The sequence below is a fragment of the Squalius cephalus genome (assembly GCF_949319135.1).
Source record: "Squalius cephalus genome assembly, chromosome: 14".
NCBI lineage: Eukaryota > Metazoa > Chordata > Actinopteri > Cypriniformes > Leuciscidae > Squalius > Squalius cephalus.
Genome location: NC_137135.1, coordinates 11,369,291 through 11,397,167, shown reverse-complemented (window position 1 = coordinate 11,397,167; position 27,877 = coordinate 11,369,291).

Here is a 27,877-nt window from a genome sequence, read left to right as displayed (position 1 = left end):
GGAGTGGGCTGAATGGACTTGCAACATTAATTAAAAACAATTGACATTAAAAGCCTTTAAAACTATGCTAAACGAATCATGGTGTCAGAGCACAACACAACTGATTATTCTCAAGGTGAAATGGGATTTTAGGATATTTCTCCAAGTGAATTCAAGGCAGATATTCAGACGATTTTGAGGCTTTCTGTACTTGCTTTGCTTTTGCAATTCATGAGGCTGCAGCTCAACCATCATTCAGTTGAACTTTGGAGAACGCGTGAGCAGTTTCCTTTGAAGCTCCCTGATAGCACACAGTCGGAACCTCACGGCTCACCCAGAACAACCTTAACAAATCTTTAACCCGCACCTGATTCAGCTGCAGAATGGAGGTCAATGTCCTCACCTCAGCAGGATGCAAAGTGAATGTTCGCAAGGGCGCAGGTGTCCCATCTTTACAAATAATTTAGGAAATGCAGATGTGCAGCAGGAACTCCCCTCAGCATGGGTCATTACCTTCTCAAACACGTGTCTTGCATTAAAATGACAAATCAGCAGCAATAAGATGATGTCAACAACCCCTGCGGTGCACCTTGCCTCCATCAGCTCTTCGAATAATGCATTCACACAGACTTTGATCCGAGCTTTCATTCTCATTCAACTATTGTTAAAACTAATGAACACTTATTTATGGCACTCTTAAATTGCAGCTTTTTGCTTAATGAAATGGATATCTGTCTCACCTACTAAGTTCAAAGAAAGAACGGGAGCAGGCCTTAATTGGCTGCACTTTTACAATATTTTGTTGTCTAATTCCTCATGTGCACAGGTGCTGCTCACATTACCATAGCGAAATTAATTGCCGTTATACAGAATCTGCTTCTTTGTTCAAGCCTAACAACAGATAAAGATCTCCGTAAGGAGCTGGATCCACCGAGAGATACTGTAGGGAGGGAGGGTGGAAAAGAGCTTTCACTACAGTGAGAATGGGAGCTTTCATCTTCGGGGAAAAGAAATAACAAGATAATGTACATAAAACATTAAGGTCTTTCTTCAGCTATGGACACTTGAAATACATGAATTACATTAAAAAAAAATTACAAAACCTAATAGTTTAATTTGTCTGCTATTTGTCTAACAGTGGAAATAGATAGCTATACTATATATATATACACACAAAACAAAACCATCATAAACAGGTATCCACCACATCTCATATCACGATTAGTTTTGTGGTAGGAATAACATTAAAAGGGTCATGACATGATAAATCTAATTTTTCCTTCTCCTTATGTCCTTCTCATTATAAAAATAAGCATTTATTTAAAGTCACCATGAAATCAAAATCTGTGATTCGTATTATTATTATTTATGGAATATTGCTGTATGTCACAATGTAGCTAAGCGTGGTGTCAGACAGGAACACGATGAAGATGATGAATGTAAAACAATAATTTATTAATAGGACAAAAGCATCACCAAACGTAAGCATTAACGAAAACCGACGATGAGAACTGAAAACACAGCCCAGATAGCATACATATCCGGGCCTCATCTGGGTCAACTATGGTACATATGGCTCAGTTCTGTCAGCGGCCGTATCTGGCCCACACACATCAAGCCGGTTTTAGTGTCAGTTGTGGTTCGCTGTGCTTAACCTAGATGAGGCCCATTTGACGTTTGCCGCTGCCAGACCTGAGCCATATGTGCCATAGCTTGCCTAAATAAGGTTCGGATATGCATGCTATTGCCAGCCACACTCAGATCGAGTTATCGCCATCATTCCATGCGGTATGTGGGCCAGAATAATGTGGGAGATGTGGGCCACAACTGGGCCAGATGTCATTTGCTATCTGGGAGGTAGATAAATACACATGCCCAGACAGCAACATAGTGTCGGCCCAGATCAGGGCTACATCTGGTACATGTGGATTCAATGCGTACCAGATGCGGGCTGGATCTGGGCCGACACTATGTTGCTGTCTGGGTGCAAACTAGGATAATTAATGACACACAGCTGAACAGAATAACAAAATCAAATCACAAGAACATAGAACAAAGGAGACTGAACAGAAACAAACTATAAGTCCATGAAACTGAAACTAAGACAGAAATAACTTATTGTTTTAACTTATGAGTGAACATAACGCCCCATTCCTGGAAGGCACTACCTCACACCGTAACAGAAAAGATGATGGGAGGAGGGTGGGGGTTTCGGGGGTGAACGAGGAGATGGTGAACGGATGGTGAGAAGAGCAGGCGAAATAATGGTGAGAACCGGTAGACGAGACCAAGGCGCCGATGACAGAGGAAGAAGCCATGGTTGGGATGATGGGAGTACCCAAGTTACAGTCAGGACGAAAGGGAGGAGCCATGGTGGAATCCCGGCTGACGACACTAGGGGGATGACCGACAGCAATGGAATGAATATTAATCAGAATAAGAATAAATAAATAATGTGACCAAATGAGAAAGAAAAATATCGGCTTGTGTCCAAAGAAACACTCATAACCCATCTTCCATGCACCACAAGAAAATTTAGCTCTAAAATTTGGTGCATTACCAAAGTGAAGAAGCCACACAAGCAACTCATTTCACTGGCTTGCTAAAAAAAAAAAAAAAAAAAAAAAAACACAGCCGCAGATGTGCAGTTGTCCCGCTTATGTTGGCTCATTGAGATTTGGTGTAATGTGAGCGTGTACTGAACTGTGACGTTAATCATATGCCGCTGCAACCTTGTGGAAACTAGTATATATTCCTCAGTGAAACGATTAGAACAGTTCAAATCAGCGGATGATCAGAGACATGATATTTTGAGCCATTACGTGGGTCATTAAGTTACACTCTCATTAGCACCCCGCAATTATGGGCGATATGACCGTCTGCTGAGATCTCCTATCCGACTGTCACGGCTCTCCAGCTCGTTCAAATTCACTCACTCAAAATCTCTCCTCTCAGAACTCAAATTCGTGTATGATATAACACAACCATCACCACGTGGGCACCAGAACTAAAGAATTAGAGCAGCTCCCATCCACAGGGTGTTATTGACCTTTCCGCTAAAATCGTTTCTATTTTCGCTGATGTGCAGCATGAACAAGAGAGCAAATCTGAGCAAATGCCACAGTTTAGCCTAATTTTGACTCTGACGCATTCAGAAACCGCAGCCGTGCTGCATGCAGAAGGAGCAGTTTTGAGGGATGATGCCCTGTTAATTCAGAGTTCAATACAAGACTAATTAGTCCAATAAGTGAGAGGTCTCCACGGATTTACAGGCCGATCAATTCAATTAACAATGGGAGGTCTAGTGAATGGAGGCGTGCATCTGTAAATACCCTTCATACCTTGGGATCAGCGCTGATTGTTTTACGACAAAGTTGAAGATCTACAGGGTCAACTGTGAGGTTTTCCTTTGACTTTATAAGTTGCCTACTTTTTGCTTACAACAAAGCAGGAAGAAATGGCTCATCCTCATCAGCTCTCATGTAGCTTTATTTTAGTATCAGTGAGATTCTATAGTTTTTTGCTCAATATTATAAAACAATTTATTTTTATTTTTTATGTTTCTGTTTTGGTTTTAGTATATTAGTTTTGTGATTTTGGCATCTTTGTGTAGTTTTAATTCACTTTTATTTTAGTTTTAGAAATCTTTTAGTACATCAAGTCTAAAAATAATGAATATGTTTGCGTTATAATTAGAGGGAGTGTATCTATTAGCAGAGTATCAGACATGCAGTATGTTCTGGTCAAGCTCCAGCTCTTTAATCATGGGTTTATTATTTACACAGTGGCAAGTAATTAACAGGTTGTTTAACAGTATGGAACATAACAGGATGTAAATAAAGGGCTAAAGAGCTATTTATTTATTTTGAACCGTGCATTTGAAAATTGCGGATACAATTATAGCATGATGTCACCTGATGGAGTTTGGGTTCCTTGCCACTTTTGCCTTTGGCGTTTGGGTTTTGGCTTGCTTAGTTGAGGACACTTAAAATTCAACAATATTATTGATCTTCCTGCATTGACACCATTTTATGAGAACTGAAGTGAGCTGAACGATGACATCACTGTTTTCTCCAGAGCGCCTGTATAGATAAATTAACTAAATTAATAACTTTTTTTTAAAAATAGAAATAAACCATCACTGATCTTACTTAAGCTGGACTGTGAATCTATTTTCTTCTATATCTGCTGTACAGTCGCAAACATTTGTTGCATTATTTTCCTTTTATCACTGTTAAGCTTCTTTGAAACAATCTGTATTGTAGAAAGCACTATATAAATAAAGGTGACATGACCTGACTTCTTTTAGAAGTCTAAGACCTTGTGATATTGGCTTACTTTATGTGCGTGGTCGTCTTTATCTACCTCTCCATTTCAGATTGGCCCAATCTATTTCAGTCTTCAAGTCTGCTCTAAAGACATTTAGTGTATTCTCTCTACACTCTCAGAAAAAAAAGTAGAAAAGCTGTCTCTGGGGCCCTTTCAAAAGCCTTTGTACCTAAAGAGTGCATATAAGTACCTCAAAGGTACATATTAGAACCATTTTACCATTTAACCATATTTTCCCAATGACTGCTTTTGAAATTTTTTTTTTCTGAGTGTAGCATCAATATTCTTTTGAACATTGTTTGGCCCTCCACCCCTTTGACTCCGTCAGGCTCCTCCTTCCCTCCAGCTCCACCGCATTCCTCCGGCACCCTGGCTCCACCTCGGCCGCTCGCCCCCGCTGCTCCACCTTGAGCTGTGTTCGACATCGGCTGTGGCTGGATGTAACCGATCAGCAAGAGTTGCCGCGTGCAGGCGGGCATGAGCTGAAAATGGAGACATGAAGTCGGACACTTTCTGATTCCCGTAGTGTCCTCTCACGCTGTGTTTGCATACTTTACCACAGCTGAAGTGAAATAAATGCAATATTTATCAAATACACAGACGTTTCAGATACTTTTCCATTTAATATTTTATGTATGTATCTGTTTGTACAAGAATAAAGTTCAACGTCAGCCTATATTATTTAAATACCAATGTAGTGGGTGTCTAACAGTTTTATTTTGATAAACATGACACAATATAACATTGAGACTACATGAAAAGAGGTTTTACTGTTCTAAAGTGTTCTAAAGTCTAAAGTGTTCGAATAAACACGTGATCGTTATTTTGCGGTGAATCTGGCCAGTCATGACAGTTGTGTCGTCATCAGAGTTCCTGCAACCGCTCTTCTTGAGAATCTGCGCTGGCTGAGTCCTCCGACTGTTCTCAAATCGCTCTTGCGGTACTTTGATGGCATACGTCACAGTCTTTTGCAAGGTTTGTGTTTGCTGTTTAATAATAATCATTTGAAACAGCAAACTGGCAGATCCAGTTGTAATGAAAAGATTTATCTTGAACTCTGCTATGGAAACTAGCATAAACATTAATTAATCAATTTAATAACAAATTAAAATGGAATTTGTACCTGTATGATATTACGCTGGACCAGCACGGTTTGGAAAATGGATGGATGATTGATTCAGCTGTAGGCGCCATCTTCTGGCGAGATGCGAGAATTCATTCAGCTCGCAACTCTCACAGTGCATTATGGGTATTATCTAGCCGTTGAGCGTACATTGGTTGTACACTCGTTATTGCGGTGCATTGTGGGATTGAATGAGTGCACTCAATAACGTCCACTATGGTTTCGGACCAGAGCATGTGAGCGGAGTGGAGCGGGAACGAGCGGGGAGCGCGAGCGGGCGGATCTTGGACAGAGCGCAGAGCGGCATTTTTAAAAGGACGGAGCGTCGCCCTATTTCCCGCTCCAATTTCGCTCCGCTCACACCACGAGTCAGAATTATGCTCAGTCAAGCCTGACTCAGTCTACTGTTGATGACTGTGCAAGATGGATTCTATTTTCAGTCAAAACTCGGCTCAATAATGGAGTTCAAAAAGTAGGCTACTTCAAAAAAAAAAAAAAGAAGTCATACAGGTGTAGGCCTACTATAATATAAAACTAACTATAATGTGGTAGAAGAAAACGAATGTGGAGACGTTTCAGTCAGTAAAGATTCATTTTGGAATCTAACGTTCATCTCTCGAAAACAAGCAGTGTGCTACGTGAACACGCTGGGAAGAAAGCAAAAGGTTAGCAAATTGAATACGGTAACTTGTAACAGTGTAAATTAAATATAGCGTAATATGCAAACAATTGATACAAGCCAATTTAAATTGTAATCCTGCGCGCTGCGCAAAAGTTCAGTTATAAGAATTTTGGCATAATAGTTCATTTACTTTTAAAACGTTTATGTATATTTTTTTTTATATTTTTGTTTATATAAATTTTATTTATATGATTAGGCCCATTTATTCGTTTAATTTTACAGCAGTTTGTGTGTACAATGGATATAGCCAATTTTAATTTGTGCGCGTTGCGCAAAAGTTCACTTATCAAAATTCTGGCCTAATAGTAAATTTACTTTTAAAACGTATGTATATTTTTGTTTATATAATTGTTATTTATAATTATTAGGCCCATTTATTCGTTTAATTTTACAGGACTTTTTGTGTAGACTAGGCTATATTCCGTCTTACATAGGCCTAATATGTAAAATGTTGTTGTTGCTCATTAGTTCTTTAGGAGGTAAGGCTGTGGTCTAAGCTAAAAGTGATATACATGTAGATTTTTTTCCTTTTTTGGAGCGAGCGGGGGGCGATTTGAGTGGAGCGCGAAGCAAACTGCGTTGAGCGCTGAGCGATAATGAGCGGAGCGGCCTGATGTAGCTTTGAGCGGGGGAGCGGAGGGGTGAAGAGTTCCGTGAGCGACCACCAGTTCCACTCCGCTCACATGCTCTGTTTCGGACACGCCTATAAATGGCTGTCCCATCAAATAGTGCTCTTTTTAAAGGTATAGGGGGCGATATCGGACATTCAGTTGGTTTTGCACTGTTCCTAGTTCAGTTTCCTGGGTTTCCTTTGTCATAGTTCATCTGTTGCTATGGTTTTTGATTTGCTCTCATGTGTCTCACCTGTGTCTAGTTAACTATCTAGTTTTCTCTCTAGTGTTTGCCTGTGTATTCATAGCCCTCATTTTCAGTTGTTTTCTGTCCGTTATTGTTACTGCTATTGTGTTGACATTTTAATGGCAATGTTCCATCAGTTCAGCAATCTATTGAATATGATGCTGGTAGAAAACATAACGTGATTGTCATAATTATTCCAATTGTTCTGTTTTGTCACTGCAATTAAGCTGCTTTAAAACCGTAAAGAACATTAAAACGGCAGGAGCACTCTAGCTTTCACCTGTCAGCAACTGTACCTTCCACCTGCTTTTATTTAGTGCGAACCAGCTGCTTTGGCTATTTTCAAAGACTTCATTTAGAGAAAATATGACAGGAGCTGAGAAGGATGAATCAGGCAATTTGGAGCACCATTATCAGAACACATCTATAATTTACTTTGTGATTGAAAACAAGGAGTTGTCTATTGCTAAGTTAAAATGTTTAACGTCTGAAAATTACATGGTAACTGATAGTTAAAAATTAACTTTCCCCCCTATTTACTACAGCCAAACAGACTTCATACATACACAAAAATCAACTTGAAAGCATTTGGTTAAAAGTCATCGCAAAACTGATTTAGAAATGTTGTTACTACTGAGAAAAGCTTTAACATCTGTTTGCTAATGCCACTTGTTTTGACATTTTGTGACCAAATGCAATTGTGAGAGTTACTTTCTGTAAAAGTACTGTATTCAGTTTTTCTATTTTTTTTGTCTTTACTTTATTTATTTTTTTGTTGCAGTTATTACCCTGTTACATTACCAAACATTTAGTTAATTAAAAATGTAGAAATTCTTTGAAATGTCAAATTGCACATGACCTACATAACAAAACATAAAAAAATAGAATTACCTGCACTCTTTTGATTTAAGTTTCGTTAAATTCCTCAGAGTTTTCAACTCACGACTGCACAAAACAGTCTTAATGATTTTGTTTCATTTGATAGTATATGTATTATTATTATGTGTTTATTAAGATACAATACATTACTTATATTTAAAAACCTGTAATCCGTAAATTTACGTCACTGTTGATAACGTTTTCCGTGACTCTCCTCCTGGTGGTCTTGTGAGTCACAGGGGGCACCATTAGTCACTGGAAGCAGCTTTTATGCATAATGCATAGCTGTTCCTTATTCCCCTCCCCAACGTGTTTGCTGTCTTCCTTACCAATAATTTTAGTACAAAAATAGCTGGAGGGACAATTGTTCTGCTTTAAAAACCAAGAGAAAAACATTCAGTTCCATATTCATTTGCGGGTGTCTTCTGCTTGTGAAAGTAATGAAGGGCTGGCTGGGGCTTTGAAAGGATTTTAAATGAATGTCAAAAAAATAAAGAATATTTCTAATCTCTATCTTCAAAGGCAGCCATCTGAGGTCCTCCATCCCCCCCGCATTGCAATGTACAAGGTTATTGGGAATTATTGATTGGCATCACTGCAACATATCTACTTCGCGGAGATGTTTTCCTTTGGTTACAATCTCCTCTTTCAGAATCATTGGCTTTATTTTTCAGTGCTGCTGATACATCGAAACAGTTCCCGTCTTCAAATACAAATGACTCACCTCCTGAAAGTATTTTCATATGGTGTCTGAGATAAAAATCGTGAATGCATACTGTATGTGTGTTCCTGAGGCACATTGAGCAAAGTCCCTGCATGAGCTCTTTGTATTGTCATTATGATAAGCTTGCTTCTCAGAAGTGTCTTTGATCCTTCATGTTTACGAGTACACCATGTCCTTGATTGCAGGTCCAGTTGATCTTTCATGTTCTCTGTTGTTGCACTTGTCCCATTTGTTGCCCGCACACTGGGTAAGACTTGCATTTGTGTTATTGGTATTTTCCCTGCATTGATATTCCTCAAACATTCTGGTTAGGGTTCGTTGTAAAGCCCACTTTCAGTCTGAAGTCATAAGATAGCTAACAGAGCGAAATGTAAGTTTCAGTTGACATGATTCCGGTTGTCTGAGATTTATGTTGCGTCGTGCACGTTTCGCTACAGTTTCAAAGTGAAATGTCCAGTGAGTGGCGCTAAAAGCGTGTTTAGTTTTTGCCAGAACAGATTGACGTAAATATGGTAACGTTTTACCACGTTGGTGTTTGTATGTTTCACCGCAGTTCTGAATTGAAATGTCCGGTGAGTGCCGCTGAAAACGTAATGATCCATCACGTTTTAAAATAACGTACACCTACACTAAACCCTTAGTGTTAACAAAAGCAAATATGACATGAAATCTCAATCGTAACCATGGCATTTTATTGTGGTGTTTTATTGTGATTTGTCTTTCACAGGATTCGTACCCGAGCTCTTCACATCACAAGTACAATTCTGTACCAGCAGAGCTACCGAACAAGCTTAGTACGTCAGTGAAACTGAACATATGGAGCTGGTTAAGTGATGCAAACTCCAAAATATATCATTTTAAAAAATCATACATTATGGTAAAAAGTGTTTTGAAGTCACAATTGTGTAAGGAAACAAGTCTTTACTTATCCATAATCTGCCCCTGTAATCATAATGAAAATGAGTGCTTGCTGTTTTACTGCCTCTAGTGTTCATTTCGGTTAGAAACTGCAGTGATATATACGTATTGGTATGTATTTTGCGTTTTGCAAAAATGATGCCACAAGAACGTTTTCCAATGAGCCTGTGTTGCATTCACATATCAAATGATCTGGTTCTCTAGTTCAACTCACTGAAACAATCCAGTCATAACAGCCCACCGAATGAAAAAGATTTTCAGTGAATGACTTTCATTTTGGTTATATAACAGCTTATTCTTTGGCAAGAGATGTTATTTCCTTCTGGAAATACAAAAAATATATTTGTAAATTCAGTTATTTTAGTTATTTCACCAATTATGGCAGGACAGAGGAGAAGCAACAGGAGAGTCCAGTGACAGAGGGGTGCAGAACTGGGAATCCCAGACGCAAACCCAGACGCAATATCCTCTTGTGCCACATCTCTGACAAAAAATATACATTTCACCATATGCATATACACCAGTCAGCTAATGGACATGGCTGTAATTTATGATAAAACGTCCGGTTTGGTATTTAAATCAAATTTGCTGATGGCTTGTTTTGGGTCTCCATTTAATTGGACATTTAATGGAACTACTGCAAGTCATTGTTCATAAATGCTTGTTCGTTAGGTGACTTTGCCGTCTACTTATTCATTACTGGAGAGAATTACAGCATATCATAAAGCTACATGGCACAGACATATAATGTGAATTGGAGGAGGCCCCCAGGCTCACCTTGTTACCCATGATTCAGTTTAGTGCATATGAGGACGCTTGTGTTATAAATCAAACTGAGAAAAGGGACTCTTCAGGCAAGGTCTGCATTAAGTACTGCTTTATTTTCTAGTCCTATCCCTTAATTTTATTATGTTTTGAGCATGACAACTGAACCTTTATTTTTATGCTGTATTTTAAGGATTTGTGTGCTGTGCTTAACTTTTTTTTTTTTTTTTTCAAAACTAGGGTAAAGCCATTTATAATCCATAGTAAAGCAACATTTAAAAAATGTAAACTGGGCAATTTGCAATGCTTTTTGAGTTTTCTCTGATTGTGGTTCCAAAAAGTATGCAGGGCTCCAGTTTTACGAGTTGGCTAAACAATTAGCCAATCATAAACTGCCTCAGTGATTATTTAATTAAATATTCATGCACATTATACATTCAAAGCAAATTTCAGGCTTAGTTTAAATGCCTGGGGGTGGGGGGGGGGGGGGGGGTGATAAAAATACATCATTGTTTTTGTGGGACATTTCAGAAGATTTAAGACAACCAGAGCCATGAAATAGGGTGTACAATGTGCAATGTTGTTAACCTCATAAATATGCAAACAATATTAAACCAAGGTTTTCAGATGTACAGAGTGAAATATCCTAAACCCAAAAATTAATTACTAACCTACCCAAGGATAGAACGAAACAAGATAACCATCGTGTTTACCTAGATTGAAAAAATAGCATTGTTTAATCATTTCAAGTGTGAGAAAGCCCATTTGTGACCTTCCACAGTGAAAACTGCTTGTTTCTTTCTTGTTCTTTTTTATCTAATCTTTTAATTTGCATCCTTGCATCCTGTCCACATCAAATACATCAAAAGGAAATTGATTAAATGAAATAAGCAATCGTAATAATTTTAGAATTTACTGTACTTAGCTAAGTGAGTTGATAGTACGGAATGTATTTGTTTAGGCTAAAAATGATATCCAGCTTGTTGAAGCAACATATCCAGTGTGTGATGTGTTTTATTAGCCAGGAGACTTGATATTCTTGATGAAATTGTGTTTTTGCTCTCTTTTGAAATTTGAAAACATAATTTGAAAATATGTGGATAGAATTACTGTGTAAACCTTTAAGTTACATTGAAGCTCATCTCTCAGAGCTTTGGGCCTTGAGGTTAGAAATGAGGTGTCAGGTATTTTCTATTTTCTGTTTAATGTAACAGGATGGCACTTGTGATGCCACCCAATAACAATAATTGACAATTTAGCCTTGACTTAATGATGCTTTTAATGAAGTGCCATGCAAATGAACAGATAGTGCACTGCTTGCATTATTCTCTGCTTTGTTTTATCTCTTTTTATGACAGACTAATAAGGCCTATGCATATAACCTCAGTCAAAACAATTTCATCTGCAGATATAAAACATGCCCAGTAGTATATTTGCACAGGCTTGTGGGTGAAACTTGCTTTCATTTAGCCTTGAGTATGTCTCAGTGGTCTCTTGGCTTAGCCAATCTCTGAATCTAAATGGGTTGACCTCAGTACCACTTTGTCCAAATCGGTTGTCATATTCTCTTTTCTCCTTAAAATCACATGAACGAACAGTACATTTGTATTTCGAAGATGTGCACCGCTGTCCAGCTCCTGATATTCTGCCTCAACAAAATTGCAGCAAGAAAGTACATATTTGAAAAGAAAGCATTTTGTACCATTGTTTTCCAAAACACAGAATGAAACACAATTTTGGTAAAGTGCCATAAAAGTTTGAACCTGGGTCAACGCCGCTTTCATGCTCATCGAATTGAGCTCTTAACGTAAGTGAGGAGCTCCAATCACAATATTCCAATTCAATTATCCAAGTGTTCCATCTGAACATGGCATAAATCTTGAGCTTTGAAGGGCTGAAAGATGAGCTCCCAGCAAGAGTCATCTCATGGATGAGAGGTGGAATTCTATGGAAGACAGGGATTGATCCCGAAGGCCCTGGCCGGAGTGCTGTTAGCTGTGTTCAGAAAAAGATTTCAGGGCCAAGATCATCTCTCTCCAGAGTCAGGTGAACTCTAGCCTCTCGAGTGCCCAAGACCCATTCATTCTGTTTCAAGCAATCTCTTTGATGATTCACTTTGAAGAAAAGTGACATATCTGAAACTACTCCACATGAATTTAAAGCAGTTACGTTATGTAAAATGTTCTATTTATGTCTGCCATCCTCATAGGATTCCAAACTCAGCAGGATATACTCAGCTTAATAAATGCTTTGTCCCAAATAAGATTACTTGCCATTTTTGACTTCTTGACAAAATAACCAGTAAGAAAATATTTCCCTCTCCAGCTCAATGCCTAGGGTTCACAATTCATTAATACTGGTTTAGGGGGCATTTAAAGCGTCTTTTGGCCCCTGGAGGAAAGGAGTAACACCTAAAGACAGGACATATGAGGTAAATTGGCATTTATTAGTCCCCCCTGGCCTTCGGTCAGTATTCAGCTCATGATGCAATTGACCCAGACATTTAATTAAACTCCCCAATTAAATTCTCCTGTTGTGCTCTCATTGGGGCAATGTAGAGATAAGAATCCAAATTTCAGGGGCTGAAAGCAGGGCCATTGTGCTGGGAAATGAGCGGTTCTCTCTCCAGAGATCCCGGCTGCAAACATGCCCTTTTGTGGCAGACCATTGAGTGACATTAGGCCAAACGTGCATTCAGGGGAATGCACAGGCTGCTGTGATCGTTAAATCATTTTGGATGTGATGGATGTCTTCTCCATGTCCTCCAAAACGATGCTCTGGAGACAGCAATACATAAAGGAGACCGGGGATAGTTGTCACACAGGGAAGTTGTAACAAGGGCAACATCATACAAAGGTGTACATTCTCTAGCAGTGGTGTTTTATGTTTGTTTAGTTGGATTTATTTAAGAAATACATATACAAGTTTTTATCTTTGTGAAGAAATTGAGATTTTTTGACTCCAAAATGAACCTAAAATACAAAATATTCATTGAAGCTTGACTTGACTTGACTTGACTTGACTTGACTTGACTTGACTTGACTTTGACTTGCAGAGGGAACATTCAACGACAATCTGACACAGGAGTGCAAACACAGGGAGAATAAATAGGGAACAAACAAGGCAGGTAACGAGGGAGGACAGGTGGGGCAAATAAACCAATAGTCAGGTAACAATATGGGCAGGATCAAGACAATAGACATGAGAGCACATGGTTCAAGGAAACACTCATGACAAGCCATTTGCTCACACCAAACATGACAAAAACACAAGCACACGGCCAGTGAACACAAATCACAAGCCATGTGCTCATACAAAACTAGACATGAACATACAACCAATGAGAACACTCATAAGCTACGTGTTCACACAAAACATGACAACATGAAAGCACGCAGCCAGTTAAAAACACCAGCCGCGTGCTAAACATAACAAGACAAAACATGACATGAAAGCTACACAGAACATAGTCTCAGGCTCAGATGTCACGCCAACGGACCGTTGACTGAACATCTGATGCATATGGCACACTTAACTAGAAACACTTCAGGATTTAGTCAGGATCAGTCATCATCTGGTTGGTTAAATTCTACAGGTTGTCCTGGATACGTGTGGTTTGTGTTCTTTAATGAAGAACGCATTCGTGTTTACAACTGTGACAATGAGCGCTTACCAGGATCAACTAAACGGTGGATTTTCAAAAGCATGTGAAGTTCGCAGCTCCATGTTTGCAGTAAACTTGCACAACATTCTTAAATGACTCATTTATTAGATGCATGCCAGTCTGTTATCGTGGGGACATCGACTTTAATTTTTCACGCATCTAAACATGACGCAGAACAAAACAAACTGTGATTGGTTGCGTTATATGCCAGTCAAACGTCACCTTGGGTGGTCCTTGACTAATGAAAGCTGCGATACAGTCCAGACTGACGGCAGAAGGTCTGGCTACGCGAGACTACACAGAACACAACAACACACAAGGACAGAAGAACATACGGCCCAAGCGAACTCGAAACCACACACTCACATAACAAGGCAGAGCAAACGAGAACGAGCGAATACTCATTCCCGTGCGTTCACAACCGATGGCAAACACACGGAGCATGAAGTGTATGGCTCGAAACCGCGCGCTCACATAAAGACAAGGCAAGACGATAGCACTGTCAGAGCTCTGTCACAGGATTGGCTGGTTGTTATTACAGCACTACCATTACATCAGATACTAAACACTATGGCAATCAAACAATGTGTTTTTTGATCAACTGAGTTGGAGGTAAAGTTTAATTTTTAATTTAGCTAAGGAAATTAAATTCTGTCGAGATATCATCTGGAGGTTGTCCTCAGAGGAATGAGTGTCTTTCTGGTTTCAGTGATAAGGCATGTGACAAAACACAACAGATGCAAAATCAGGAGCTAAGCAAGCATGGAGGGAGTATCAGAGCTTGATCATGATTTGACACATCAAGTTTCAGTGCAATAGTCAGTGTAGCGTGCCCATGATATTGGATAAAACATATGTGGCACCTTTATATCAACTTTGACAATGAGTTTGAGATATCAAAACGTTTTTCATGTTTTTGTCTGCGTGGTTGGTGATGATCTGTTCAAAATATAGTGAAGATCAGACAACCGGTGTTTGAGGACTTAAAAAAATGGCCGTAAAAGTGTATACAATTGAAGACTGCAGGAGCAAATGAATAGAAAGAGGTGAGATTCATGGCCATCATTTGAAGTTACCAAAAGCTATCACTATATTTGAAAATGATGTTATATATTTTGACCACTAGATTGCACTTTTAGTTGGTGGCACAATGCCAAAAGTGTGCAGGCCTGTTAAGTTTCACCTCAATTACTTTTTTTTTTGTTTGTTTGTTTGTTTGACTAATACATTTCAATTGCATACGATTTTATCAGTATGGTCTGAAGATCTTGTTTCATAAAAAAAAATGAAAAAAAATGAAAGTCTAGCATGAGTTCGAAAAAGACGAGTTCAAAACTATAATTATACTGGATCCATGCATAAGGTCTTAAAGTGACAGCAGCCTCATAGGCCAACCTATTGCTGTCTATGTTGTTAATGTTAATCAAACAACAAAACAAAATCATCCACTGCTCTTGACAGAATATCTTTATTAAGAATCTGTGTATATGTAATCCATACAGTGCAGTTCATACATGAAGTTCAATTGGGGGCATTGTTCATGTTGTGTTAGAAGGGTTATGTTGGGTTAGTTTAGGTTAGTCACTGTCTTTTGCTTTTAAATACCCCTGGCACCAAGTAAATCATAGATTAATTTGCCTATACGATTATTTACATCGCTCTTCAACAAGCTGCATGATTAGGGTTTCATTCATGCCCATAGCAAACATTGTGTAAAGAGTTACATGTCAAACTGTAACACTTAAGGCTTAGTCAGGGCCTTGTTCAAATCCCTAATCCAAAGAGTGAACAATGTATGATCATTTCCTTCAAACACCACACAACACAATAACTGTTATTGTGTAATAGAATTTTTGAAGCATCATGCAACAACATTAATTATGTTCTTAGACCAGCTTCTCTAATTAAGTGTTAATTATAAGCAGACAAAAATAGCATTCTGGATACAAAGCACCACTGATTATACTTATATTTCACAGCACAATTCAATGCTACAATTTTCCTGTTGTGACCATGATGAAAATATTATTCATTCAGTTTTACTATGTAAGGTCATGACTTCCAAAAGCTCATTATCATAATCATATATCTGCATAATCTTTAGTCTGTTTTGATTCTTAACGTAAAATATCTGGCTGAAAGCCTTGCTTAAGGCGAACCTTCAAGAGACACTCTACGAATATATAAAAACAATGAGACTTTTACCCAGCAAAAGCTACACAACTTCCTTAGAACTAAGACAGTACAGGTAAAATGCTTGTAATTGCCTGCAGCCAGTTACTACTGTGTCTGTGTGTGTTTACATTTATGAAATGTCACTTGTGTCTCGAACACTCGGTTCTGCTTTCTTCATGTCTTGTTGTGTGACTGTTCTTTAGGCCAGTGTTCATTAGGTAGGTGGAGAACACCCTTAGCCCTCTCTGTCCTTTTGATTCTGTCACACTGTCCTAAATGCAGGACTGTCAGCTTTTACAAAAGAGGTGGAGGCGCTCCTGGAAATGCCTTTCAGTGCCAGAGACTTAAAAGAGCTCCCGTATTAGTATCTCTTCCTGGCATCCCAGGAAAATTGAGCTTTGGAGGTCCACCAAACCTTTTCACTCCGATGACGACAATTCACAGTCTTCTTGTAAGATCAAAGCTTGTGGTGTCTTACTATTTTTGTTTTATTTTAGTGCTATAATAGCACTATCACAAAACATTATACTACAGATATTATCTTCTTTCATAAAGGTGACCGGGGGCAGTCATTTGGTTGTGCTTATATGAAACACTATTAAGTGCATTGCATCATATTCAGGGTAGCAGTTTTGTTCATGCATGTTAAAAATGTGGCTTTTAATGTAATGTCAAGGATACACAGTACATGCTTTGATTAATGGTGTAATTATGAACTTGAAAATGGAACACATCCATATTATGAAATTAGCTTTAAAGGAATGCATATTTAATCTGTCACTACCAGAAAAAGTTCCTGTTTGTATTACTCCGCTTGCTGGTTTTTGCACATTCCACTAGACTGTCAGTGTTAGCAGTGGGGATTTTCAGTGACTCGTTCTGCAGGTTACACTGTTACACCAGTAGGTGTAGGCAAGTTATTGTCTTTATGAGTGAGTTATTGGATCATTCATTCAACCAATTTATACAAAACAACGCTGATTCGTTCAGAAATGAGTCATTTAATCGTTCACTCAACATGTGTTGCCAGATTGAGGAAAAATGATTGTAATAATAATTGTGAATTTGAAAAGTGCAATTGACAATGGAAGTGACGAGCCTTACACTATAAATTGATCAGCTATAATGTATCCACTTTTATACCTCTGGTCATAGAACTTTTTAGATTGAGGATTTAGGCTTTTTAGGTAGAATCTGTGCTCTCTGACCCAGTTCAATGCTGACCCACTTCAATAACTACAATATGCTGTGTTTTCCACTAACTGGCAACATGGGATGTCAAAATACTATTGGGTAAATTGGCAGTGGGCAGGATCACATAGACAAAAACAAAAACAGACATCCCAACACAGAACAAATTTCAAAGTAAAATAACGTCCGTAACATTGTTTTTCAGAGAAACAAGTATTTGAACTTTGCATGTTTCCTAAATCTCTACAAACATATCATGTACCAGAGTCAAAGGTAACACATTATTATAAGTATAGTGTAATAAAGTACTACAAATCGTTTGCAAACTATTAGTTTATAGTTAATATATAGTTTATAAACTTCAGAAAACTATACTAGACTATGCACATATAGTGAGTTCTTCATTCATTGTCATTATAATTAACTAATTATTATTGTTCACTTAGCTCATACTGTATGTAAAGAGATAGATAATGCTTTGTTAACAACTTATTAACAGTTAATAGTTCTCACTTTAGATTAGGTCATGGAAAATGGGAAAATTACTTTTAATTAAGTGCTTTAAACCAACCTTTATTGGAAATGAATTGCATTCGTTATCCGTGTTCCTTAAAATGTTTACAAATACATTAAACAGGCCATGTTGTTTGCAAGCCAGCAACAAAACCAAACTAAATGATACGAGACACATAACAGAGAGAGGGAAAGCAATCTTTTATGAAAAATAAAAGACAGGAGAAGGAGCAATGCAGAACAGCAGGGGGTGGAGAAAGAGAAGACGACTAGAAAAGGAAAATCCTCGTCTCTGTAGCATGAGGTTATTCACTAAGATAGTTTGCAAACAAGGTTTCATGCTGTTTGTGGCACTGCTGTGTTTACCTAGAGCAAGCAACAAGCCACAGCAAAACAGATGTGTTTGAGTGATCTTTCTAAATGGAAATGCAAGGTCGAAAGGGAGAATGCCATTCATTTCTCCAAATCCTCATTACACTGAATAGGAATTGCTTAAATGATTAGTTCACCAACAAATTAAAGTTCTGTCAATTATTTATAGTGCCAACCATAATGTCGTTCCAAACCTGTATGCTATTATTATTTTTTCCCCCCAAAGAATACAAAAAGATAATTTGACAAAAGTAGCTCTTGTCCACTTCTCTCAAGCTGCACCAAACAAAAAAAAAAAAAAAAAATAAAAAAAAATATAAAAAAAATTAAGTATATACACTCACCTAAAGGATTATTAGGAACACCTGTTCAATTTCTCATTAATGCAATTATCTAATCAACCAATCACATGGCAGTTGCTTCAATGCATTTAGGGGTGTGGTCCTGGTCAAGACAATCTCCTGAACTCCAAACTGTATGTCAGAATGGGAAAGAAAGGTGATTTAAGCAATTTTGAGCGTGGCATGGTTGTTGGTGCCAGACGGGCCGGTCTGAGTATTTCACAATCTGCTCAGTTACTGGGATTTTCACGCACAACCATTTCTAGGGTTTACAAAGAATGGTGTGAAAAGGGAAAAACATCCAGTATGTGGCAGTCCTGTGGGCGAAAATGCCTTGTTGATGCTAGAGGTCAGAGGAGAATGGGCCGACTGATTCAAGCTGATAGAAGAGCAACTTTGACTGAAATAACCACTCGTTACAACTGAGGTATGCAGCAAAGCATTTGTGAAGCCACAACACGCACAACCTTGAGGCGGATGGGCTACAACAGCAGAAGACCCCACCGGGTACCACTCATCTCCACTACAAATAGGAAAAAGAGGCTACAATTTGCACAAGCTCACCAAAATTGGACAGTTGAAGACTGGAAAAATGTTGCCTGGTCTGATGAGTCTCGATTTCTGTTGAGACATTCAGATGGTAGAGTCAGAATTTGGCGTAAACAGAATGAGAACATGGATCCATCATGCCTTGTTACCACTGTGCAGGCTGGTGGTGGTGGTGTAATGGTGTGGGGGATGTTTTCTTGGCACATTTTAGGCCCCTTAGTGCCAATTGGGCATCGTTTAAATGCCACGGCCTACCTGAGCATTGTTTCTGACCATGTCCATCCCTTTATTACCACCATGTACCCATCCTCTGATGGCTACTTCCAGCAGGATAATGCACCATATCACAAAGCTTGAATCATTTCAAATTGGTTTCTTGAACATGACAATGAGTTCACTGTACTAAAATGGCCCCCACAGTCACCAGATCTCAACCCAATAGAGCATCTTTGGGATGTGGTGGAACGGGAGCTTCGTGCCCTGGATGTGCATCCACAAATCTCCATCAACTGCAAGATGCTATGCTATCAATATGGGCCAACATTTCTAAAGAATGCTTTCAACACCTTGTTGAATCAATGCCACGTAGAATTAAGGCAGTTCTGAAGGCGAAAGGGGGTCAAACACAGTATTAGTATGGTGTTCCTAATAATCCTTTAGGTGAGTGTATATGTATATATACGTACATGTGTATTTTCCTTTAAATCATGTTAAAATGTGAGAATCAAATATGGTACATCAGGCTTTTGAGAAAACATGTATGTGCTCATCTCGCAATCATCATTGTATTGCATTGCATTGTTTGTTCTGCCCACAAAATAAAAACTTCAGATCTTTGATCATAAAACTAAGCATTTAAATATCATCTTACTAAGACTTATTATTGGAAGATATAGAGTGACTGATATGTAGAGAAACTGATATTTGAATTCATGTTATGTGAGTAGTATGTTATTGCTATTATAAAAATCTCATTTTATCAGAATTTCAGAATCAGAATTTCATCATACTTTTTGGCCATATGAATGCCAACACTGCACATTTTTTTGAGATCGAGCTCCATATTCTCATTATTTTGCAAGCCCTTTCATACTTTTGTAGGTCTACAATACCATCACTTCTTCTTCCTCATCATTTCCACAACACTGTAATAACTAGCTGTACTTTAAAGTCTTTACTGGAGTAATGATTGACATAAATAGGATAGACATTTTTCATTACTTGCCTTCTCATGTTCTCAGTAAGTAAATAAGCATTCACTAACACACAGACAGACCAAACACCAGTCCTTGTGTTTTTGTGTTGTATGTCCTGCTAATTACTGCGAGTGTGTCAGATTCATTGTGTTAGCAGAAGTGAGCTTTTGATTGTAAACACTGTGGGAAAAAAGCTGTCAAGCTAGATGGAGTCAGTTCATTAATTTGTTGGTTGGTTGTTGGTTGATAAAGATGGATCTTATCTCCTAATAGCATTCTTTATATGTTTTTTTTTTTTTTTTTTTTTTTTTTTTTAAATCACACATCATGTAACTTGAGTATAGCTTTGTGCTTTTAGGTATTTTCTTGAATACTTTGCATACAGGATTGTGTTTTTTTTTTTATTATTATTATTATTAATTTTACTAAATGACCTCACTCTTCTACGCAATCGCCACTCATTTGATGTGCAATGTTTCATTCTCACACATCCATCTCTGGGTTGAGGTGCAAGCTTCCAAAGCAAGTAAAGACATATGTTAATAGAGTCACCAGTTACCCACTGAAGTCCTGTGAATGATCCTGACAATGACAAGGATATTCCGTATAATGAGGTTCACCTTATGCCAGGAGTATTCATGGGTGCACAATAGGAAGGTAGAAGCTGCATGGTCGGTTTTCTCCGTGACAGCATGTCATTGATAACCCCTGAGTCGTTTAAATACCTAATCGTAAAACGTTTGGGAATCACAGTCCAGGTGTAGTATGCATCCAACACTCAAAAATCTCGACGCCTAAAGGAATCCTACAGGAATTTCATAAGGATTCTAAATGTTCTTAACTCTACAAAGCCTACTGTCTCATATTTGATACATGGATTTTTAAGGCCTTCAAATTTAATCTCAACTTTTTTCTGAAAACCTGTTGCATACAATCTACCACATGCCTTCTGTCAACATATTTTAGCAAGTAAAAGTGCTTTAAGTATAACTGTAAAAACGTCCCGCTTTGCTGTGGTCTTTACTGATATTTATAAAGTAAACCTAAGGATAACCTATATTTTTTTTAGTAATTTCTATCAACATTGGTAACACTTTATAATAACTGCATGCTATTAATCATTAGTTAAGCATTAGTAAATAGTTAATTAACCATTTTTAAAGCATTTTTTAAAGCATTAATAGACATTAATAAGCAGTTTTTAAATACAGCTATGCTTTATTCTTGATTTATAAGTAATATATATAATGTGTTTAATAATTGTATTTCCATACTTTATTACTGATCATTATATGATATGTATGCCTTGTAAAGCATTAACAAAGGATATTTAAAGGCTCAGTTATCTTCTAAACAGAAAAAGGGAACAAAAACAACACAGTGATACAGAACATAGACAGATGTATGAATGCACATTTAAAAAATGTTTAATCATTTAATTGCACTTTCTGAGTGATCTTATGAACCACTGACAACTCCTAAGTAACTGGTTTGTAAATAATGCAATACTTTATTAATGATAAATGTATCATTTCTAAATGAAGTATGAAAATACAATTATTAAACGCATTATAGATATGCTTATAAACCAAGATTAAAGCATTTATGGTTGTATTTATAAACTGCTTATTCATGTCTATTAATGCTTTATGAATGATTAATTAACTGTTTACTAATGCTTAACTAATGATTAATAGTGTGCAGTTATTATAAAGTGTTACCTTATCATTTAATATTTACTGGACTGAAGTAATGTTTACTTGATTGTCCATATATATATTGTTTTATGTCCATATCATATCCATATAATTTATATTAAGAAAAAAAAAAGAAAATCATGTAAACTTGTATTTATCAAATCAAATATGTTTACAATAAAAAATACACAGCTTTCACTAGAAAACTAAGTATCATTAACTTATTTGGGAGATATAGAGTGCCAACTGAGGTGTGTCCCAATTAATTTACTTAGGCACTATTCTAAGCCGTTTTGTAGTATAATGTGTGTGAGTGTGTTCACCCTGAAAATTCAAACAAGAAAATGTGCACTTTAAATACCCTGATGATGCACTTATTTAACAGAAGTGTGGAATGTTGAACACTTCATGTACTCAACTGTCACAGCTTTCCTTACATAGCCAAAGGGGAGGAACTATTAGACTGTGATGCTAGATCACAAAATAACCTTTTAAACCTCATACACTTGATGGTTGAGTACTTAGTGCATATAAGTGCATTTGTGTTGATGTTTGTTTGCCATTTTTCGATAGTATGAAGAATTTTGTCTTACTTTTTGCCCACACAAATAACAACATCTGCACCAAATTGCAAATATTTTGTTCAGTTGAGGCCTCTGGATAACATTTGAGGTTTTTTTTTTCCTCCTCAAGTATGAGCATCGTAATCTCCCATCTTATATATGTAGGCTATATGTATATATATATATATATATATATATATATATATATATATATATATATATATATATATATATGCATATATATATATATATTTTTTTTATTTTTATTTTTTTTTTTTTTTTTATAAAAAAATCTTCAGCTGAAACATTAAAATTAAGTAATAAATCTCATAGCTAAACATAAATAATAGGAAGCTATGATTACAAATAGGATAAAATGGCCCTCTAGGGTGTTTGATAGAATTTCAACAAAATCCTTCAGGATTTTAAAGCTGCCAGTGTGATTTGCTTTCTCAGAAACGTACTTGTCGAATTGGATTGATATTTTGCCATGGGACACTTAAAGAACCAATAGAATTATTTTGGATAAGAACACAAAATCCTGTAGGAATTTTGGTTTATACAGTAAGGTTTTTTGAGGATTCTTATTTGATCCCATTGGGATTCTTTAAGGCCCTGACACACCAAACTGACAACAAAGCAGCAGCGATGAAGCCCGACTGTGGTGTACCACCAATTAAACACACTACAGCCATCTAGCATGTTCGTTCTGCACCTGCATGAGAGAAAATAACCACCTCTCCATACCAACAGGTGGCAGTAGACTGTATTCTTTCACCGATTTTCATTTTCTTCTCGTGCTAAAGGCTGGCCCACACTGAAATATTTTTTAAATCTTATCAGATTTTTAAAATGTGAAAACATAAACATAGATTTATAGTTTTGTTCCTATAGTGTGTGGAGTGCCGTGGTGTGACAAAGACAGCACACACAAACAGATTCCATTCACAAACAACCAGATTCCTGACTGTGAACATTGGAAATCTCGCAAAATCTCTTTGCCGTCAATCGTGATTTAAGAGTAAACAAACATGGCAGATGACGTGCAAGAAGAAATTGCGATAATAGTGTTTGGACTGATACAGAATATTTGCGGTGGAAAATGAAGAAAAAGGTTTGGATGAAGTCGTGTTAAGTTTCCGTCTTCGGTCAGCTTGCTTTTTGATTTGGTTTCGTTCTATGTGACAATCTACAGATTGTGTGTGCATTTGTCCTCAAGGTTCGCACCACACAACAGGATTTCTTATTCGGGACCACACCGGTCTCAAATCGTAAATACCCAATATGTTGAATATTTTCGATTTGAGATCAGTGCGGCCCAACGTTCTTCCGAGCAGATTCAATCACTCTTAACACACCTCACACCACAGGAAAATCTGATCAAATAATCTATAGAAAGATCATAATCTGTACTTTACCTAGGATTATCTGAAGGGCTTAATCGAAAATGCCAATCAGAGTGATCTCTCTCACCAATGGGCTCAATTGTCCAAAAAGCTGCCGATAGGGGTCCGACTAGTGCTATAAAAACTGGGTTGACAGATGCTCAGCTATGGCCTGACATTGCCCTACGGCTGACCGTCACCTTGGTGTGTCAAGGCCTTTAGGATTAGTTTCAAATCACAATGAAATTAAAGCAGGCATCCTGTAAGCATGTCTTGACCAGGGATTAAAATATGACCTCTTTGTCTCCATCTGTGTTTAAAAACTTTGAAGAAACCATTCTACAAAACTCTTACTCACAAGAGCACATCAAACTAGGATAGCAAGTATTGTAACATTGAAGAAATTATATATACCTCAGTTTTAAACCATAACTTCACAGAGCTCAACTATAATTATAGCATTCAGCTGTAGTAATTAGTTCTTTCCATTTAACCCATCAGTTTTAATCCTGAATAATCATTCAAAGTCCCTTCCGTGGAACACCTGATTATGATGCACTAAATTTGGCTAGTTTACCATTTTGTATCTGCTCTAAAAGACAAAAAAAAGTTTGTAATTGTTTCCCCCAACAGTTTAACGTGGTGGCAATCTCTGTGACTAATTGATTCCAGTGCTATGCACACATAGACAAATAATGACCAGACTCCTGCCATTAGTGGGGCTTTTAATGATATGTAAGGCAGCTAATCTTTTCTCATTACCTGGACCAAATGCATGCTGGGATATAACAGTGTCTGCTGGCCGGAACGCAAATTGGTCTCTGCTGCACTGTTTGGACATTCTTTCAAGCTCCCGAAAACACAAAATAGTGTGCCGGAGAAGAGACATGGCTGTAAAAACACTTTCAAACTCAGTAGATACCATGAATATTATGCATTTTCGAGCTTTGCAGGCAGAAAAAAAAAACATCCTGTTGCATCCTAGGAGGCTTGATTATTTTGCACACCAAGGTTTGTTTGGTACTAATAGTTTTCAAATTATGAATTAATCCAGTTTCCTTATTTTCCATCCAGTGCTGCATTTCTTACCATTACCCAGCCAACATTTCCATGTGGGTTTTTGATGGGCAACCCAAAGGGGGCCCAGATATATGAGTCCATTGTTTCCACATGGGCCACATGTATGTTAGCCCATAGGCGCCATGATGGGTTCTAAGGGGGGCCCATTTAGATGATCATTATATGGGCTCACTTCGGTCCAAAATGGGTGCTAATAATGGGGCCAAGGTAGGCTACACACAACATCCTTTTGGAGCCCACATGGGTGATCACCCTGGACCCACAAATGCTTTTAGGTGGGACCACAGTGAGCGAAAAGTGGGCCCCATTTATTAATTTCTTTAAAGATTCCAGTGGGTCAAATAATGAGCTATGCAAAATTCACTTTAAAACCACCTGCACCAGACCAAACAAAGAATTCCTAAAATCCGATTTTACGTAGTTCTCTACATGTTTTAAAATTACATGCTAACATATTTTAACGACAGACAATGACTCCAACTCTGAATGTGTAAATCTTTTATTTTTTCTCCTTCAAGATAAAACTTCTTGAATGCATCAGAATGAAAATATATTATCCCTGGCCCTGTACAGACTCCTCAGCTTCATACCTAAAGAGTAAAGTAAGAAAATACATAGAAATATTCAGCTGGTCAAATGTGCCAGTGGTGCACATGCATGTCAAATGCAGTGGTTCTTGATCCAGGTTCTGGTGACCCCACCACCTCACATTTTTTATGTCTCCCCTACTTAACACACCTGATTCAGATAATCAGCTTGTTAGAAGAGAGCTCCATTAACTCAATTTAGTGTCAGATAAGAAAGACACACAAAACTTGCCATTATTATTAATTTTAATTATTTACTGTTTAGCTACGATGTTCAGCTGCAATGATAAGGCAGCACACATGGCCATCATTTTGGCTCATGGATAAGTTGATGCAAGTGCTTTCCTTTGGAGCACTTTTTTTTTTGGTAAATACATATAAAGAAATTAGTCAAGGATCATTATTATTTATTAAATTATTACATAATAATATTAAAAAATAAATAAAAATAATAATAATCAATTGGTTGAAAATGTTTAAATACAATTATGAGAGTTATCCATAATGGTATATTCAAAAAAAAAAAAAAAAAAAAAAAAACTAATTTTCATAGAACAGAAGATAGCAAACAGGTACACATCTGAACAGAGTTTATTGAAAGACACAAGTAGCAGGTGAGTGATTTCAGATAGTACTGGCATGGGAATGAAAGTCTTATCTGTTGCAGGTTATGGAGAGAAGTGGCTGGAGGACTGGCAGACGATGACTACAGAAGACAATTCAATGCACAGGTGAGTTTTCCACAGGTAGGTGGTTCAGTATAGAATGACAACAAGACCAGACCCAGATGAGTGTTTGGTGCTGGCTTTATAGAGGAACTGCTGAGGCTGATGGCAGACAGGTGTGGTGATTGTTGATTGCGAACAGGTGGTAGCCAGAGAGGATGATGGGAAATGTAGTGTGCTGAGGTGACTGGTATGGTGACTGAGGATTGTGACAGAAATATTGCCCAAATGTGGCCCATATGGGACCCTCAAATAAACAATAATGGGCAACCTAACTGGGGTACTCAACTTTAACCAAGCTGGGGCCCACATTCAGCCCAATGCCCAGATGACGCCAATATAACCCAGATAAAACCACATTATATAATACCATATATATACAGTGTATATATATATATGTATATATATATATATACCATAATATTTATCTGCATGTTCCTCATTTCTCCACAAATGTATAGCATACATTGATTACATTTTTGTTTTTTCAAAAATTAGATATGTGTCAAGGAAAATCCAATGATGGCACCTGCTCTATACCTATGGTGTGTTAACAACATGATTCCCTAGGTGTTGAGATGCTTTCCTGTCCACTACCCCTGGTTGTTTGTCAGACATTAAAAGAGTAATGAGGGAAAAAGTAATATTTAATTCAAAATAGGCCAATTCGCATGGGATAAGATATCTCAATCAAACAGTGGGAGGGGGGTAACTCGATTTACGCACCGCCGTCACCTTCCTGTCGTCATGTGCGTATCACGTTGCTTTGTGATATAATTTGCGCAAACACATATAACCTATGTTTATATATATACAGTTAGGTCCGGTCGAATGATGTATTAACTTCAGATTGGATTACGTTGGTAATAGGCACTTACTTAACGCTAAAAGAAGTTGTATGCCTCAAACAAGTGCTTTTGATCTTCTTTTTGATCTGAAGGGTATATGGAAAACACTTGAGTTTTGCCACAGACTTGTCTCACCCCCTGACAAAACTGAATGCTTCATCAAGCGCCTCCATACTTAGAAAAACTGCAGAAAACTACTTTTTAAACAAGAAATGAGGGAATATTTACGTAGCCTACATATATACAGCGGGTCTATTCACATGGGATCAGTATTACCTGAGGTAATTTTTCCGGACCTTTTTACAGAAGGTAAACGTCGCCATAATCTTTACTGACATTGTCCGTAATGATTATTGAGATGGCACATTCGGACGGGACTAAAATTCTAAAATCACTGAGAAGCTCTGGTAATAATTACTTTACCCCACCTCTCCATGTAAAACTAATAGCGTCTGAATAGGGCTAAAGTTGCATTAATTTCCTGTTATCACTGTAAAGCGGCTTTGAAACTATCTGTATTGTAAAAAGCGCTATATAAATAAAGGTGACTTGACTTTACTTGACTTTTTTTGTTGACAACCATTATTCTCTAAAATGTCCGATGCGTTGTGTTTTCAAATTCACATTATAAGCGACCCAAACTCAGCATTTACTTTGAACCAAGCCACTCTGATACAAAAAAACATGAGCTAAGAATCCTCTTTTTTTGTCAAATTTATTACCTGCACATGTAC